Below are 19,138 nucleotides of genomic sequence, written 5' to 3'. Positions count from 1 at the left end.
TGAAGAGGAGTGCTTGTCTTTATGTTCTACTCATTACAGGAAAGGTTTTAATGCTGCAAATAGGTCTTTGTCCCTTGAAGATGCTGTTGCAAATGTGCTTTGTTCATGGAATGGCCCTGGAAACAGTCAGAAAGGAGAGACTGCACTGGGAACAAGGCAAAAACCCAGTTGCAGTTGAGTAGTGACTATTGCATCAGCAATGCGAGTCAACATTTCCCCAGGAATGTAAAGCCATCTGTCACATCCCTGCAACCTTTCTTGGTTATTCTCCCCATGTGCTGCACTGGCCTTTTTTTTTCTGTCTGCCACAGAACCTTTTATTGGAATGTATTTGAAAAGCTAAATTCGGTAAATGCAAGTTATTAAAACTTCCTTATACGCGATAAAAATACAAGTATGGGAAATAGTTTTTCACAAGTCAAACTATAGAACTGTGGTGTTGTTTATGAGAAAACATTTTTATTCTAAGAATAAATGAATGTTGCATACATGATCATGAATTTAGAAATAGGGTCATTTCTTGTACTTTATTAAATCTTGTCTTGAAGAGGTAGAAAAACAGAAATATCAAAAAGACTATATAGTATATAATACATACTGTCTTTGCTGAACTTTGAAAAGAACGGTTCTTACAGTGTCCTCTCCTTGCTCCCACTGCAAAGTAATCTATTACCCACTGTTACTCTTATCAGATGTCTTTCCTGTGTAGTGGGCTGGTTCTGTTTCGGGAACAAATTCTTGTGCTAGATAAGGTCAAGTGAGATAAGTTTTTGATGACCAAGTTTTAATCCTGCTTTGTTGTAAATCATGAGAAAGCATGCTGACTTTCATCATCAAAAATCTTACATAGACACCAAGTCTCCAGTGATCACTTTGTAATGTCACAAGTTATTCATAATCTACTATTGAGGTCACAGAGAAGTATTCGTGTTTGGTTCTGTTAGGGAATGTCCAGGCTTTTACATTGTTTGTTTCCAACTTTGTGCTTTATGTAATTATAACAGAATAACATGCTAGGGGGCTCCTTTCATTTTTTGTCCTGTGAGAGTCTAATAAACCATCAGAGGTATTTTACAACATGATGAGTGCTCTTGTGCAATGTTTCACTGGCCACAAATCCTCAAGTCACCTTCAGGAATTCCAGATGCCAGACTGAAGGTATTTTTGTAGCTGTTCTATGGGAGCTCATAAAAGTGTTGTTCTCTTTAAAGGAAATAAAAATAAATTTAAAAAAAAAAAAGAAGGCAGGGGGAGGGGAGGGGCAGGGGGAGGGTGGGGAGGGGAGGGGAGTTGAGGGGAGGGGAGTTGAGGGGAGTTGAGGGGAGGGGAGTGGAGGGGAGGGGAGGGGAGGGGAGGGGAGGGGAGAGGAGTGGAGGGGAGTGGAGGGGAGTGGAGGGGAGGGGAGGGGAGGGGAGAGGAGAGGAGAGGAGAGGAGAGGAGAGGAGAGGAGAGGAGAGGAGAGGAGAGGAGAGGAGAGGAGAGGAGAGGAGAGGAGAGGAGAGGAGAGGAGAGGAGAGGAGAGGAGAGGAGAGGAGAGGAGAGGAGAGGAGAGGAGAGGAGAGGAGAGGAGAGGAGAGGAGAGGAGAGGAGAGGAGAGGAGAGGAGAGGAGAGGAGAGGAGAGGAGAGGAGAGGAGAGGAGAGGAGAGGAGAGGGAAAGAGAAAGACCTTTTTATATACTAGTCCTTTTGACAGTTCTCTGTAAAGTAAGAAAGACAGAGGACTCATCTCTGTTGCAGCTGCATGCTGAGCATTTTATCCATATGCCTATGGATACTTCAAATATCATCTCCCTTAAAAAACACTTTTGCTGTAGAGTTGAAGGAAGTGAATTCCTTTGAATAGAATATAATATGCTCCAAGATAAAATGCTTTGAATGGCTGTACACTTAATAAAATATTGCCTAAAGCAATGCTATCTTCTGACTGTTATTGTGTTTCATGAGTTGATTTTTAAATTGAATTCCCTGCCATCTTTATGTACCGGGGAACATCTTGAAAAAATCAAGCTACAAATAGTGACTGTTTTCTAAAGGTCAAAGAAATTGTAAAGGAGGGGAAAAAAAAGTAATTACTGAAAAAATAATAGTCAGGAAGCCCTGAATATTTATATACTGATATCATCTTTAGACCTCCAGGGTTTTCCAGAGTACAAACAGCTACAGTTTTTAATAAAAATGTTTTCCAAACTGAATTTTATTTCTCATTTCAGATATGCATATATATAAAAATTTAGTTTCCTGACTTATATGTCTTTGTTTGACTTTTAATAGTTAATGTTTGGTCCTTTTCCAAAACAATTTTCTGTCCTTTGTAAAAGTGCTAAGGCTTGGGAGATAGAATTGCCAAGGACTGTCTGGGAAAACATCCTCTAAAGAGTTGCCTACAAGGTGGTAGGAAGGAATGGACAATTCACTTGAAAGGGCCTCCACTTACATGACTATTTCAGTATGTATTTGCTAGTGAGACAGTGCATGTTCTGTACTGCTCTTTTAAAAATGCAGTTGGTTTACTGAGTATTAAGTCTGTGCACAGATGTTTGCATTTGTGCATACAAACTGAGTGCTCTTCTGGCAGTCCACAACTTTTCATCCATGACCAGGTTGCAACAGCAAGTGTTCTTTTTGTCGTGATGAGATACTGTCTATCCGTTTAAATGCTAGGCCTGCTTAGGATCAGTACTTGTAGACAGATCTGTGCACTAGATAGCTCTCCCATGTTTTCTGCACCTGTCCTGAGACATAAAGAGGAACTGCCTCTGCTTGCCAGCTGAGGAGAACTAAGGGATCAGGAAATCCTTGAAGTGAAATATTTCCATTAACATAATTAAAGGAAACTGACTGTCATCAGACAGTCCCTGGAGTACAGAGAGAAAGAACATCTTTTTGCTTGTAGAGTACAAATTCACAATAGAAGGTGGAGAAGCAAAAGATGTGACGCCCATGAGTAACATCCAATGTAGAGATATGTAAGCATAACCTGTTATTTGCCTTCGGCTTATTTCCATTGGCAAGCGATTTGAGGTACACTGTGTGACAAGAGAGCAACAAAATAATATTGAACATTTCATAGAAACAACTTCACATCCTGTACTCCCACATAAAATAGGTCCTCTTCTGACCAGGATGGGATATTGCATCTGTGAACAGTAGCAGCCATGTAGTACTGCTGCATGGCTACAGGAGCTCTGCTTCTGTTCTTACCTGGTGAACCATACACATACTTGACAGCTGGCACAGGCAATAGTTACACAGCCAATTGTGAATGGTAGATGTCCCAAGTAGGGACAATTGCTTATTGTATGAGATGAGTCATTTCATCCACATTGGCTGGATATTACGACATCAATAAATAAATAAATTGTAGGATGTCAGAAATCATATGGGTTTTCTGAGTTTTTCCCCTTTCCTAGCTTATCAGTTGCTGTCTGTTTTCTATGTAGACCTTAACAGTTGGCCAGGCAAGACACCAGGGTGTCCATTGCAAGACATAGGAATACCAAATACCAGGTCTGATTGTAAAAAGACAAAAGAATTGGTGGCTGCCTTCTACCTATGGATACAGAAATATCTTACTGTTTGATACAGAACACTCAGAGTAACAAAAAAAACCTGCTAAATGTGACCTAGACAAGCACCACAAGAATCACATGTGCATGCACCAGTGCCCCAGCAAAAGAGAGACCATGAGACTTCATGAAACAATAGCACTGTAAGAGAAGGGAGAGAATATCAGCTGTAAGCACTGGACATGTAAGCTCCTTTTTGGCCATAAAACAGTTTGTGCAGTCCCCAAGGAGAACAGGTTAGTGGAATCCTACTGGCCTCCAGGCTGTGTGTGCACTTGTGCAGGCAATCTATTTTGGACAGAATCCAGAAACAGAATGGGGGGTTACAGAGGGAAATTAGGACACGAATGATATTTTTGCCCTGGAATTAATCACTAGAAGGTTATGGAACCTTTGTTCTGTGTTTTAGTCTGGAACTAGACAAGACCAAGGAACACGTGGCAGGGAAAAGGCTGAACTTTCAGAAAGGTAAGTTTTGCTTTATTATTGCATTTTCACACACACACATAAAATAAAATAAAGTAAAATAAAATAAAATAAAATAAAATAAAATAAAATAAAATAAAATAAAATAAAATAAAATAAAATAAAATAAAATAAAATAAAATTAAATACTGCAAACTGAGAGTTTTTTTACACACAGTGTCATTTTTTTGGTACCTGTGTTCTGCCCCACTTGACAGTCCTTATTTCCCCTGTCTTCAGACCTCCTCAGCCACTTCACTTTTCATTTCTCTCTTACCACTCCAAGATCTATCATGCCCTTCGCATTCTATTTCTACTCACACTGTATCACTTAGTTTCTTTTCTACTCACTAAAGAATGACTGAGCTATAGTTGCCATGTCAGTGTCTTCCTTGACAGTCCTTTTTCTGTTTCTTTTACAGTTCCTTTTCCCACTTCTATTATCATTTATTTAGATGAAAGATTCCTCAGAAAAAGTGTTCTGTTGCTGTTACACTTTTTTGTTGTTGTTGTTTTCTTTTTCTCCACATGATCTGTAACAAAGTGTCAGCGTGAGATGTGAAAAAAAAATGAAAGAAAAGAATGATGGGATGTAGTAATATGCTTTGATTAAACAGATACAGATCTGGACAGAGTTGGAAGCTGGAGTTCTACTTAATGCCTATCTCCTGTTCCACATTACATGGACAGATGTGTTAAATACACCCACAGTTTCTGTATGTTTCCCATTATAAGTCCTCTGCTTACATTTGCCGCTAAGCTTGCCAAATTGTTTTAACTGCACAAAGTTAAAAAGTTTTCCTAAAAGTTTTCCATTCTGGATATCTAATTCAGGTTGAATTTAGGGGGGCTTTAGAGGAAATAGAGTATTTTATTCATGTTAAAATTAAATTCACTTTTGATCCACTCTAAAGACCTATAACTTGAAGGAAGCCTGTAAATTTGGTGGCAAATAAAGAGGGGAGCATAGTACCATCATGCCAGGATATGCACTTTGCTTACTGGTATTGGATAGGAAAGAGAACCTTCTCATATTTAAACAAGTATAAAAAAAAATTAAAAAAATCAGAAGAAATGGAAGAATTAAGCAGACAAGTTCTCCACAGCATCCTTCTCTACAGACTAGTAAGTATTAGGTACAATATTTTTCTAAAATTCCTCTTTTGGACCTTTCTGTGGCTCCCATGGGACAGAACATAACAAGGAAAATGCTTTTTAAAAAGTCTTGACCAAGATGATACAAAAAAAAGAAATAAATAAGCCTAGTTAGATGCAGAGTAATGAGGAGCTCGTGCATTTCAAGAAAGTAAAGAGAAGCACAGGACAGGAAAGCAGCATTACTGAACAAAAGCTGAATAAGATTCCGTAGCATAAGCTATATGTGTTACAGAGGAACCAGGAAGGTACAACAGCAAGGGCACCTGAAAATAAAAGAGAAGTATGAGCCATGGAATGGGCAAACATATGGAAGCAAAGGTATTGGAAGCAGGCCACAAGCATATAGTCTGAGCTTGCAAAATTTTTTTCAAACTATCACTTCTCCAGACTTGAAGCTAAAATCTCTTATTAACTGATGTCACCTGGGTGACAGCGCCTCTGGCAAGGGGCTCTCCTGTTTTCCATTCTGTTTTCCATTTCCATTGGGTTTTGTACTAAATCTAGGGATCTAGTGGTTCTGCTTCTGCTGGCCCCCCTTTTTTTTATATCAAACAGAATTCATGGATACTTTCAGATTTTTTCAATTTGGAAATTCCATTAAAATAGATAAAAAAATAAGTTGCAAAGTGAAACACTCAAAATAAAAGAGCATGCTAAAGTTTGCCACATTCACCTTAGTAACACACCTTCAGTACGTGCTTTCTGTTGGCTTTTAATTGTACAACCACATGCATGGTTTCTCCAAAATACTCACTTTATTTTCTGCATAGTCAGGAATATTCTTCATACAATCATAATGTCAGAACAATGAAAGAGCACACTCCTCCTCTCTTGGTTGCAGATGTTAGCAGATTAAGGTAGGAAGTGGCCATACAAGAAAGCTAACTCAATTGAGGGCTTCTTCAGCAACTGGGTTATCTCTCTACTTCTCCTCCTGACTTCCTGTGTCCTGTCCAACTGCCCATCCAGGGAACACCTCTGCAAATACATTTGCAGAACAGCTGCATGTTCACAGGAGCAAGTGAGGGTGTTTGCAGCTGTCCTATGTGTGCAGTGTACAATCAGATTCCAAGTACACCAAAAGCCAAATGCCAGCTACTTGTTTTTGACACATCTAGAGGTTTTAATTGTTGTTTTTTCCAGTACCTCCCACCTCTAAGCTTAGTATTGCAGCAGAGAGCACTGAATCACAGAATCACAGAATGACCCATGTTGGAAAGGACCTCAAGGATCATGAAGTTCCAATCTCCCTGCCTGGCAGGGCCACCAAACTTCCACATTCACTAGATCAGGTTGCCCAGGGCCCCATCCAACTTGGCCTTGAACACCTCCAGGGATGGGGCATCCACAAACTCCCTGGGCAGCTAGTTCCAGGACCTCACCACTCTCCTAGTAAAGAACTTCCCCTTAACACCCAACCTAAATCTACCCTCTTTCAACTTAAATCCATTTCCTCTTGTCCTGCTATTATCAACCCTTTTGAAGAGTTTACTTCTTTCCTGGATATAGGTTCCCTTCAGGTACTGAAAGGCTGCAATGAGGTCACCCCGCAGCCTTCATTTCTCCAGGCTGAACAAGCCCAGCTCCCTCAGCCTGTTTTCATAGGGGAGGTGCTCCAGCCCCCTGATCATCTTTGTGGCCCTTCTCTGGACCCTTTCCAACAGCTCCACGTCTTTCTTGTACTGAGGGCTCCGTACCTGGACACAGTACTCCAGATGGGGCCTCATAAGAGCAGAGTAAAGAGGTAGAATCACTTCTCTGTCCCTGCTGGCCACCCCTCTCCTGATGGAACCCAGGATACCATTTGCCTTCCAAGCTGCAAGAGCACACTGCTGGCTCATGTTAAGTTTCTTGTCCATCAGTACCCCCAGGTCCTTCTCTGCCGAGCTTCTCTCAAGGATTACTTCTCCCAGTCTATACAGATGCCTGGGGTTCTTCTGGCCCAAGTGCAAAACCTTGCACTTTGCCATGTTGAACCTCAATAGGTTCACCTGGGCCCACCTTTCAAGTCTGTCCAGATCCCTCTGAATGGCATCCCTTCCTCCTTTCGTATCAACCGCACCACTCAGCTTGGTGTCATCAGCAAACTCGCTGAGGGTGCACTTGATTCCATCATCGATGTAATTGATAAAGATGTTAAAGAGCACCGGTCCCAAGACAGACCACTGGGGGACACCGCTCGTTTCTGGCCTCCACCCAGACATAGAGCCATTGACCGCCACCTTCTGTCTGTGGCCTTTCAAACAATTTTTTATCCATCGAGTGGTCCACCCATCAAATCCAACTCCCTCCAATTTGGAGATGAGGATGTGGTGGGGCACCATGTCAAAGGCCTTGCTCAAGTCCAGGTAAATGACATCAGCTGCCTTCCCTTCGTCAACCAATGCCGTCACTCCATCATAGAAGGCCACAAGATTGGACTGAACTTACAAGAGGCCTAGTGATGGCATGGTGAGAGCATCCCTACAACAACAAGGAGGGTGTAAATACTTGTGCATGTAGTGTGGAGCTCAAGTGTCAAATTGGAGCAGTACTTCCTTCAGTAAATGGGTGGCTCATCTGTATTTCTTTTTGGTCTTCCCATCTCTTGCAAGACCAAAAAGAAATACAGATTCACCATCTGCTTTCTAAAAGAAGCATGGCTTGGGATGGGTCAGGAGGAGGTTGTGTGGCTATGGGAGAACATAGGTAATACAGACTTGAAAAATGGCATTGATTGATGACAAATTTTAATTCCTAATTCATGACAGCCTGCATTTCTGACCTGAAGAATCTCTTGACATATGCATTTAAGAATATGTAAGGAGACATGGACGGTCTTTGGCAGCTCAGTTTCATTAATGTAAGTTTTGTATTTTCTGTTCATTCCATATATGTTATATGAAAACTCTTCTAAAATATTTTGGAGCTTTGAAAAATACTTGTAGGAGTGTGTTTCTTATGTCTCTTGGCCTACTGAACCAAGTGCTTTGACTACCAAGAGAAAGATTAAAAAACCTTACCAACTATAGAACATACCTAAAATCATTTTAGACCATTTCCATTAATAAAAAAAATTACTGGTCTAAAGCCCCAAATCTCAGAATCTCCACATTTCTTTGAGTTGGTCTGCTGGGAAGCTGCCACATTCTTCCCATTTCATTGACTAGTATTCCCAAGGACAACACACACTTAGTTTTAAAACTGAGACAATTTCATATTTTTCAGAATGAATCACTTCTGTCCTGGACTGCAGGCAGGTATATTTTCCGAGCAAATTCCACATCTTTCGTGGGGGAGGGAGGAAATACTTCCATGGCAGGTTGACTATGAAATATAAATGGCGCTGTTTGAAGCTGCTCAATAGCCAGGAATACCAGACTGAATTGTAGAGATGGATTAATGAGCAGGTGATACAATTGTAGTTATGTGATAAATTGCTTGGATATTTCTTTATCAAATGCCCTGCGGTACAGTATGTCACACAATTATCACACCATACATATAGCCTTACACATACATAAGCAGATATCTTGGAGCAGATCCTCAGCAAGAATAAGTTGACTGAGCCCTTCTAAGTCCCTTTCAGTTCTGGAGCCTTTCCATTTTATGTCAGTTAAGGACTTGGCTTCTTTCTTTCCATCTATGTTCACTAAGCTGCAGACCAAACTGATGATTATTTGTCTAAGTAAGTGTTGCAAGTTTCTGGCTCATATTTGCTAATGAAAAAAAAAAAAATCTACTGACATGAAACTCGGCTTAGATCCCAGTTTTCAGTCATACTTTCCATTAAAAAATGAAGGATGTTACATACATCACCTGAGAAGCATAAATCAAATAGTTATAGTGCTGTTTTCCTAAAGAAGTTAGGGAAGGACTTAATTGCATTCACATCTCCTACTGAATCTAACTTGATGTCCTGAGTCAGTTGCATTAGGATTGAGAAATCCTTACCAGGGATACAATGCACACAGTGGTTACAGTCGCTGATGTAATACTGGCGCCAGTAAGCTTTATTTTATTTAAAAAAACCCAAAAAACAAAAAACAAAAAAGCCCCCTACTTTCCATGTACTTTAAAATAGTATAGACATAAAATATTTTTTAAAAAAACAGAAGCTCTGTCTGTGTAATTTGATGCTGAGCCTTAGCAAAACCAGGCAAAGTTCCAAATATTTTTCCCAGCTCAAATGGTTTAAAATATGTTTCCAAGGGTGATTTGGCCAGAGAGGCGACCGCTGGGGAATTACAAGCTGAAAAGTTTTATTTTTTGTGAAGATCTGAATTTCTGTGAAGAAACCACAACTCCTTTCAGGGCTGGCCAGGATCCAGAAGTAAGGTATGCTCAAAAAAAATTTGCTCAAGTGAAATCTCATTAATGAAGCTGAAAGTGAAAAAGCATTTTACTTACAACTTGAAAGACTGTGTGATAAGTTCATTTCAGACAGCATAGCTTGGCCTTTGTTTTGTATGTAAGGCCCTTAATTCTCAAAGGACTTCTACACAGGTATGCATGATTCCCTGTCTTCTTTCCACTCCCACCAAATATTTTGCTCACCTAAAATGGAGTCATCCAGGAACAGGCATTAACCAGACTGGGGCCTGCCTTTGTACTTAATTAGTGCTTGACATATTCAGTAGGAAGTCACATCAAGTAGAGGCATAATTAATGCATAATTTTGCATTGCCAAGGCAAGTTTAATTTATGAGCTTGTTATACTCCTAGCCAAATGTTACTTTTGGCAAAAAGAATGTTTACAATGTTGTTGTTTGGACAAATTACAACTATTTTTTTCTTGAGGGCCTGGTCCACACACTCTTGAAAAGGATAGACAACTATCAGTTCTTCTGGGAGAAGGAGCCCTCTTTCTCCCTAAATGTGGACATTTAATATCCATCTGTCCTTTTGGAGAACTTGGCTTTCAGGAAACCTAAGAATGTGTGGAAGACACCTAGGTTACCTTCTCTACATGACAGCCAGGTAGACCTACACCATTTATTGCAGTGCCTGTGCTAAGACCTCAACAGAACTGGGCCTATACATCCCACCAGTGGAGTCTATGTGGCAGGGCTCCTTGGTTCTAAGAAGTATCTGTCTTCCTGGGATAGAAATGTGTTCCTAATACATTGATCTTATTTATGGATCCATATTAACCAAACTGCACTAACATCTGCTGCATCCTCAGAGAGACCTTGAGAGACATGGTGATCTCTGATAGTCTGCTTCAGGAGGGAAAATCTCTTGCCATTCTTGCTTACAAATATTCTCACACTTGTGGTTAGCCCTTTTTCACAGCAACCTAGTGGTAAAGGAATTTGTTCAGAAGCTGGGAAAGAGGAGCACACACCAACTTTCTGTCCTCATTACCCTTTCATTCCTCTCTGTGTGACAGCATAGTAGGAAAAGTGAAATGACCTCTCCAAAAACACCAGATATCACACATGGGGTTTTTAGCCAGTGTCGTTTCAGAGAGCTGATATCCCAACATATCTCTTCTGTCTGATTGCTGTTGTCAGTATGCTCATGCCAGTGTAAAAAAAAGAGGAACGCGCTACAGACAGCCACATTGTTTTTGAAGTCAACGTCTGTTTGGGCCTTCATGTATAGACTCTGTGCTTTTGGTATAGAACAATAATGTACATGCTGAAGTAGGACATTAAGATGCTAGTGTGTATTTATGCAGCCACTTGCTATTAGCACTTAACATGAAGTAGCCTGATGTCTGCCTGCTCAGCCTATGTCTTTTGAACCTCTGCCTTTTCCTAATGAACAGAGCATAAGCCAATCTCTGTCTTCTGTAGCACTCACCTAACTTTGTGAAGGTCATTATCTCTAAATTATAAGCACAGTGTTCTTTCCCTTCATCTGTCTACAAATAAGAGGCTATTTCTCTCCATGTCCTTCCACTTTACTGTATGTCAGGAAGTAACTAATTTGTGCAGCATGTTCTCCTACATGAATTCCAAAGAGAGGATGAGAAGATATCTAGTTAATCCTGATCAGCATAGCATTTAAAGTAATGTCACAACTGGCTTGAGGAGGACTCATGTCCAGATCCCCAGAGCCTTGAGAGCAGCCATGCTGTGGAAGCTAGCAGCACAGAATTTGTCTTGCTGTCCATGTTGCGGGGGAGTCTCCACTCAATGGATTCATACCTTCAAAAGTATAACATGAGTCTCAACTATTGTCAGTGAAGTTTTGGTGTTCAGTTGACAATGAGTTATTGCCTAGTAAAAATGGTAGGGACTATTATATAGACACTAGGCCTCAGTGAAATGCCAAATGCAACTATTTCAGTACTTTGATCATAATATCCTAAGGGTCTTGGTACACACACCAACTTCTGATTATGTTTTATATCTTTCTCTGCTATTTTCCTGTGTCTAATACCCTTATGAAAGAAATGATCAGAAATATTTTAGCAGGCCAGAGAATAGCCACAGTACTGCAAAGCAGATCACAATCCATTTTGCAAAGATGGCACATTCTTAGAAGCCCACAAGGAAAGTCAGAGATTTATCATCTGCTCAGTCATTAAATAATTCTTTGTATGAGATCCTTCTGGCTTGATTAATTTGAGATAGCCCCTTGAGCTTCTGCTTTACTTTATTTTTCATTTCTGTGCTGTTTAGTGCTCTCTCATTCTCTATATTTTTTTTAACGTTCACAATTTGTCTCAAATATTACCTGCAAACTGCTGTGCTGAGGTTGTGTGAAAGAAGGAAAAGAAAACAGAATTAGTGAAACATTTTAAAAGGCTAAATATACAAATATTGTCCAGGCACTGTAATAGTTCTTTGAAGGCTGGCTACTTAGTAGCTGTGTTCTTGGCAGTCTAACTTCTGTAAGAGCTTCTAGGACAAAGTAGGCTGAATTTCCGCCTGATATGTATTTATCAAATTCTTCAGTTTTTTTATACGACTTACTGCAATGGATCCTTACTCCTCCACACTGCCAGCTCCTTGAACTGCACACAAAAATTCCTAACTGAATACCAACCTGTGCATGGGAAGGAACAACTGGAACAGTTGCACTGGCATTTCATAATCAGAGCTCACTCTGGAAATCACACTCCATTTAGATAGTATCATAAAAAATTTCTCTAAGCTATGTCAAGAGCCATGCAGTGGAATGCAAAGAGTTCTCACCATCGCTATGAAACACAATGTAATCAATCAGTAAGCATGTCTCAAGGTTATATCTGTTTATCATAACCTCTTCAGGCTGAATCAGACTACCAGAATGTGTTTCAGAGAACTCAGTATTACTTATTACATTAGCTCTGTGATAAGAAGACTTCACAGGTTGTCAGGTGATTCTTGCAGAGATCATAATGCCAAGTATTGGAAACATTTAGCTCTACAGTGCTCAGGAGAGTAGTGCCAGAGGCAGAGCTTATACAGGGTGATGCTGTTCTGATCCAGTCTCCCCAGCTTTCATGGATATGGTTCTGCTGCAGTGGCCCATAAATGCTATTCAATTTCTTTTTGAAAGGGTTTGTGTTCTTTGAGCCTTTGCCACAAACAGTGACTGAAAGGTCCATGTATCAATTATACACTAAATAAAGAAGTAGGCAAGATGCATGTTTTATATGCACAATGTCATGTTTTCACAAACCTGGTACTTCGGGAAGTAATGGATAGTCATTCTTGGCTTACCCTTATTACTCCACTTATGACTTCATAAATATGCATTATGTCCTGCTGACTCATCACTTTTTCAGACTAATGCACCAATATCTCATATCAACCAGAGAATAACGTTAGAAATATTAAGTCACTTTTACCCTCTAACTATTATCATCTAGGAATATTTAATATGTTTCTTGTTATTTTATTTGCTATGTGAATATTTCAGTAAGAAAATAGATGGAGGACAGAGCAATAAAAGATGAATTTAAAATAAAAAATTAATTAGGTAGAACCCTCCACCGTGATGGTATTTTTCATCAAACTGCAACACTTCAGCGGGGAATGTGACCACTGAGGATAAGGAGAAGGCTGAGGTCCTCAACACCTTCTTTACACCTGCCTTTAAAAGGCAGATCAGTTATCCTCAGGGTATTTTACACTCTGAACTGGAAGTCTGGAATGGACCGCAGAATACATCCCCAGTGATGCAGGTGGAGTCAGTTAGAGAGCTCCTCCTCAGTAAGTTTGCAGATGATACCAAGTTGGGAGGTAGTATTGATCTCACCTGAGAGTAGGGAGGCCCTTCAGAGGGATCTAGATAAGCTGGATTGCTGGGCTGAGGTGAATGGGATAAGGTTCAACAAGGCCAAGCGCCAGATCCTGCACTTTGGCCACAATAACTGCATGCAGCGCTATAGGCTTTGGGCTGAGTGGCTGGATGACTGTGAAGAGGAGAGGGACCTGGGGATGTTGATTGATGCTTGGCTGAACATGAGCCAACAGGGTGCCCAGGTGGCCAAGAAGGCCAATGGCATCCAGACCAGTGTAAGAAATAGTGTGGCCAGCAGGAGCAGAGGGGCAATCACCACCCCGTACTCAGCATTGGTGAGGCTGGATCTCAAGTACTGTGTTCAGTTCTGGGCCCCTCACTGCAAGAAAGACACTGAGGCCCTGGAACATGTCCAGAGAAGGGCAATGAAACTGGTGAGGGGTCCGGAGCACAAGTCTTATGGGGAGCTGCTGAGGGAGCTGGGATTGTTTAATCTGGAGAAGAGGAGGCTCGGGGGAGACACTCTACAACTTCTTGAAGGGAGGTTGTGATGAGGAGGGGCTTGGCCTCTTCTCCCAGGCAACAATCAGGGCCCAAGGAAATGGCCACAAGTTGTATCAGATAGGGTTTAGACCAGGCATAAGGAGGGACTTTTTCTCTCTTAGAATGGTCAGGCACTGGAACGGCTGCCCAGGGAGGTGGTGGAGTCACCATCCCTGGCAGTGTTCAAGAGGTGTCTGGATGAGGAGCTACAATATATGGTTTAGTGCTTGTGGTAGCAATGGTGATGGGAGGACGGCTGGACTAGATGATCTTGTAGGTCCTTTACAACCTTCTGATTCTATGATTTGCTATTTTCAAATACTAATCTATAGAAAAGCCCAGTTCCCTTTTTTGAAGATGAAGCTTGTGTTACCCTTAGGCTGCTGGAAGGAGTTAATTAATGTGCATATGGCTCGATGTTTCCTTGCTGAAATTAGCCAGTATCTTAAAATGTCATTGTTTGAAGCTGTCTGAATTGAATGTGTAGCTCACAGCCCTTCACTGAACTTAGCCTGGGTTTCATTATCAATGAAGTCACATGCATGTATCATAGCTGATGAGCAAATAATGTATGTCCCTGGAAACATAACATAGTATGTGTGGCATGGTTTGAAGTACTCCTTACGGTTCTTTATACCAACAGCACATAAATCCATTTTTTTTCCTTCCTGCCTAGAGGAAGGCAGGTTATGCTGGTCATTAGAGAGGATTGCATGCACTTATTATTCTACTAGTTGCCACACATAGTTTTTAATAAAAAAAAAAAAAAACAACAAAACATATATACATTGACTACAAATCTGAGCTAGGATTTTTTTTCTGGTTAATGTATGATCATGTATACAGTGAATCTTTATGAAACAGAGAAGCTGTCCTGCTTGTATTGTTGTACACGGTGCTGAGAATGAAATATTTCAACCAGTCAAGTGCAATCATCACCACAATTTGGTTTCCTTTTCAACATGGCAAGTTCCGAAGCCCACAACCTGTTCTTTAGTGGTGAACCTATTCCATTGTGTGTTATACCAGAATGTCCAATAAAAATGAATGACTTCATTTGCACAGTCCTAAAGAAAACTGCAGCTGCTCAGCTGCATTAGTAAGGAAAAAACAAACGAACATTTCAAAGTGCTGCATGAAATTTCTTATACTTTTTTTTTTTTCTCATGAAGCCTAACAACTGTTTAATTCCTAAAGTAACCACTAAAAGGAGGATAAGCATGCAATTGATACTTCTAAGAAATGCAACATTGGGGAATTTCTAAATGACATCTGCACTGAGCAAAAGCAGTCTGAGCCCCCAGAAGGTGAAGGAATACTTGAGTCAAAAATTTAGATACAAAATGTGAGAAAAAAATATATAGAGAGAGGAGTGAAATACTTAGTATTTTTACTAAATTTTCATGTACAAAATTAAGAAGCCATTCCTTGCTTTGGAAATAAATATAGGTTGTTACATATAGAAACAAGCTTAATGCATCTAAGAATGCTTATATTTTACTTTAAAATATTTTTGAAACATTACACAATTGTTTTTTGTGTTTGTTTTCTGGAAGAGACTGCCTACCTCACAGTTAGAGAAAAACAGTTGAAACACCTTTTGAGGATAGACATTTGCAGAGAACTTGAATGAAGGAGACAAAATGAGCTGGGCAATAAAAGCTGCAGTTTTGCTTGTTACTGTGTTTGCACATGAGAGTACACACTCGATACATTTAGAAGCAGTGTTTTTGCGTCCATTTTTCAAGCTATGTATGTCAGTTCTTAGGCAGAATCCCATTTCCAGACTTGATTTAGTCATAGAACTATAAAAGATGCTGAGTTGGAAGGAGCCCACACAAAACCACCCAAAGTTCATATCCTATGTCTGAGAGCATTTTCCAGAGGCTCCTTGAACTCCAGCACTTGGTGCGATGCCCACAGCCCCCGGGCAGCCTGTTCCATGCCCACTGCCCTCTGGTGCAGACCCTGTCCCTAATACCCTCTGCCTCGCCCCTGACGCAGTTCCATGCCGTTCCCTCCAGCCCTGTCGCTGACAGAGAGCAGAGATCAGCACTGCCTCTCTGCTCCCAGTGAGGAGCCGCATCTGCCATGAGGCCCCTCAAACTGCCCTGCTCTGGGATGAACAGACCCAAGAACTTTGATGTGTATCTACACAGTTGGTGTCCAAACAGTAGTTTCAACAAGGCCAAGAAAAAACTTCTAGGTATAAAGATTTCTTTTGCTTCTAGCACAACATTTAGAGAATTATCCACATTTCATTGTCTGCTGCTCACCTGACTTGACTCTCTACCAGCAGTGCTAGCTGCTCACGCTGCTGAGGATGTGCTCTGGCAGTGCAGGGACTGATGTTGCCTCTGACAGCAAAGCATGTATCCCAAACTGCTATAAGCCTAAGAAGCATGAGTTGCATGGTGCTTCTGAGGTGGGGCTACAAACAGCACTACAGCAAAACGTGTCAGTGGCCTTTCTTTGTATAGGTCCTGCAGACAGAACAATAGTTATTTTGCCCTGCTAGACACCGCTGTTGGCCAGTAGTTCATTTCTCAGCACAAGATGGAAGTACAGTCTGTCTACAAACAAATAAGTCCAATCTTGAACTCCTACTATACTTTCTTCCTTTTAATGGTGTTGCCTCCACTCAGATAATTGCCTTTAAAGGTAAAGCGAACCACATTCAGAGGAGACCAGGCTATGTTTAGGAGTTGATTTCATAAGATACAAATATAAATATCCACAATAGAAGCAACTGATGTAGGGCCTCATCTGCTACAGTTCTGTTTTATACGCCATGTTGAACTGCAGGATTCAGTATCTAGCCTGCACAAAACTTAACAGGTGTTTATAATCAGTCTTAACTGACTTTTTTAAAATTTTATTTTATTTTTTATTTTTATTTTTAATGTTCTGCATATTTCCACTTTAGCGGAGAAAGAATCTAATAAATATGTCTTGACTTATGTGTTGGCTGCATTAGTATCCTAACAGCTGATGAAGTGACAGTTGGGTGTTACATGTAGTCCTTTGGGATCCTCAGCTTTGCTGCAAGTGAGTGCGAACCAAGAAACACACTTATAGAAGTGCTGGGACACTTGTGAAGCATTCAAAGTAAGTGCAGCTTGAAATCTCACTGAAACCATACATTTTTAACGAAATGCAGTTTGTAGTTTAAAAGAGGAGCTTTGCTTGATAGAAGTTTCTCTTAGAAAAGTGTAGTTGGTATGCCATCATTTTTCATCTGAAACAGTGCAGCACACACTTGTGGCCTTACGTTTTTGAATACTCAGAGAGAGTGTGCCCACGTTCTTCTGAAATTAGAAGAATGTGATTAAAGAATCAGAGAACACCCACATTCTTCTGAAATTCTAAGTGTCATTTCCAGAAGTAATAAGTAAGCAACATCACTGTAGGAAATTTTAAAACTTGAAACCAAAATAAAATCAGGATTTATTGAATGGACAGCATGAAATATCCAGGTGAAAATAAACAGTCACAGGCATTAGACAACAGAAGATTCCATTAACTTTTTTACTCTGAAAGACTCATAAGACCTGCAGATGCACTTATTGATGCACCCAAAGTCTTGGATTTTGCTTACTACTGGTTAATTCAGACTACATAGCAGTTAAAATCCATACCTTAGTATGGATTCAAAAATAATAATTCAAAAACATTAAGCAAAATATTAGGACCAGCAAGACAGACATGATAAATTATAGTACACTTCTATTAGATTAAAAATGCATTAGCTTTGACATCAACTGCAACATGATCCAATATTGTGAACTTTTAGATCCTGGCATGTTTATTGTTATACCTGGCAATCTTGTGGAATTTTTTCATTATTATTATTATTATCATCATCAAGAGATGAATACATATAGGTTACAGGCCAGGTTTGTTTGTTTTTTTTTTTTCTTTTTTTTGAAGTGACAGTATGCAAGCTTGTACTTGAAACTGCTTTAAATGCCAAATGAGGTTATGGAGAGTCCAGAAGTGGCGACAGAAGTCAATACACAAAGAGGCTTGTGTCTTAAAATGTTAGCCTGGAATTTACCTTTATGGCAGCCTCCTGGTCTACTCAGACAAAAATGTACTGAATGTCAGTCATGGATGGGCAAACTAAGGGTATTGCCGGTCTCTTGACACTGCCCTATTTGGATATGATGGATGTGGAGAAATCTAATCCTTCCAGAGGGAATCAGGTGGCACTGTTAGGACAAAGAGTGCAAACAATTTTGTACTGGAAAAAACTTTCTGTTTTTGTCTTTTTGTGCCAAAAATTTTACAGTTTCCAGCTGTTCTGTGTTGAGACTAAATCGACTAAAGAAAAGAGTCTCTCAGAATAGATTAAACACTGAATAGTGATTTCTATTGGTTGGATTATGTTTAGGCCATATGAAACACACTAAAAATCATTTCCCAGGCACTGCTAAAACATCTGCTTTCTGGATTAGAATGCTAGACGTTCAAACCTGAGCTGGGGAGAAAAAAAATAAAACAACACAAAAAAATCCCCACAACCATAGCCAAGAGCTGTTTTCCTTAAAGGCCTTTTGCTACAAACAAGTGAATTAAGTGTTTGTGATATCTTCGTATTGTTCCAGAAGTCAGTCTGAGCAGACAGAGAAAGAAAGCAGATGTCCTACAGACTGAGACACAGTTATTTGAAGAACAATATAAGTAATCTTCCAAAAAAACAAAAATTTAATTTGGGCTTTCCCTTTTGCCATCTCTGCACTAGAAATTAGTGTTTTATTTTGGCCTCTTAAATCAAGAAAAAATGGAATTGTCTGGTTTTTTTTTTACATTTCCACTGAATTTTTAGTACTGTGTACCATTTTCCAATCAATCCAGGGAATTCCAGCACTCATTCTAGCAGCACTATATTTTCCTGATGGCCTCTGTTTCTCTGCAGGTGGCTTATTGCTTTTCTTCTGCTGTAGCAAAGCCATAATTCCAGGCTTTTTAAAACTATAAATTTCAGTCTTAGGGTAGGAATTGAGTCCCATAGGTATACTGGACAGAATTTGCTCTTAATAGTGCTGTTAATTCTTGTGATGTTATCATAATCCTGGTGATGTCTTGTGTTCCTTAAGAGTCTCATATTTTAAGAAGTGTCCTTACTAGAATCCGGGCTTATATTTTAAAAAAAGTGTTTTTCTATTCTTGTAGTAACCTAGAAAAAAATATTGAAAATATGAATTAGAGTACTCTGATTCTGTTTTTTGAAATATTCCATCTCA

The sequence above is a fragment of the Coturnix japonica genome, chromosome Z (genome assembly GCF_054131305.1).
Source record: "Coturnix japonica strain WE chromosome Z, WE-NBRP24, whole genome shotgun sequence".
Taxonomy (NCBI): Eukaryota; Metazoa; Chordata; class Aves; order Galliformes; family Phasianidae; genus Coturnix; species Coturnix japonica.
Note: the sequence above shows the minus strand (reverse complement) of the source record.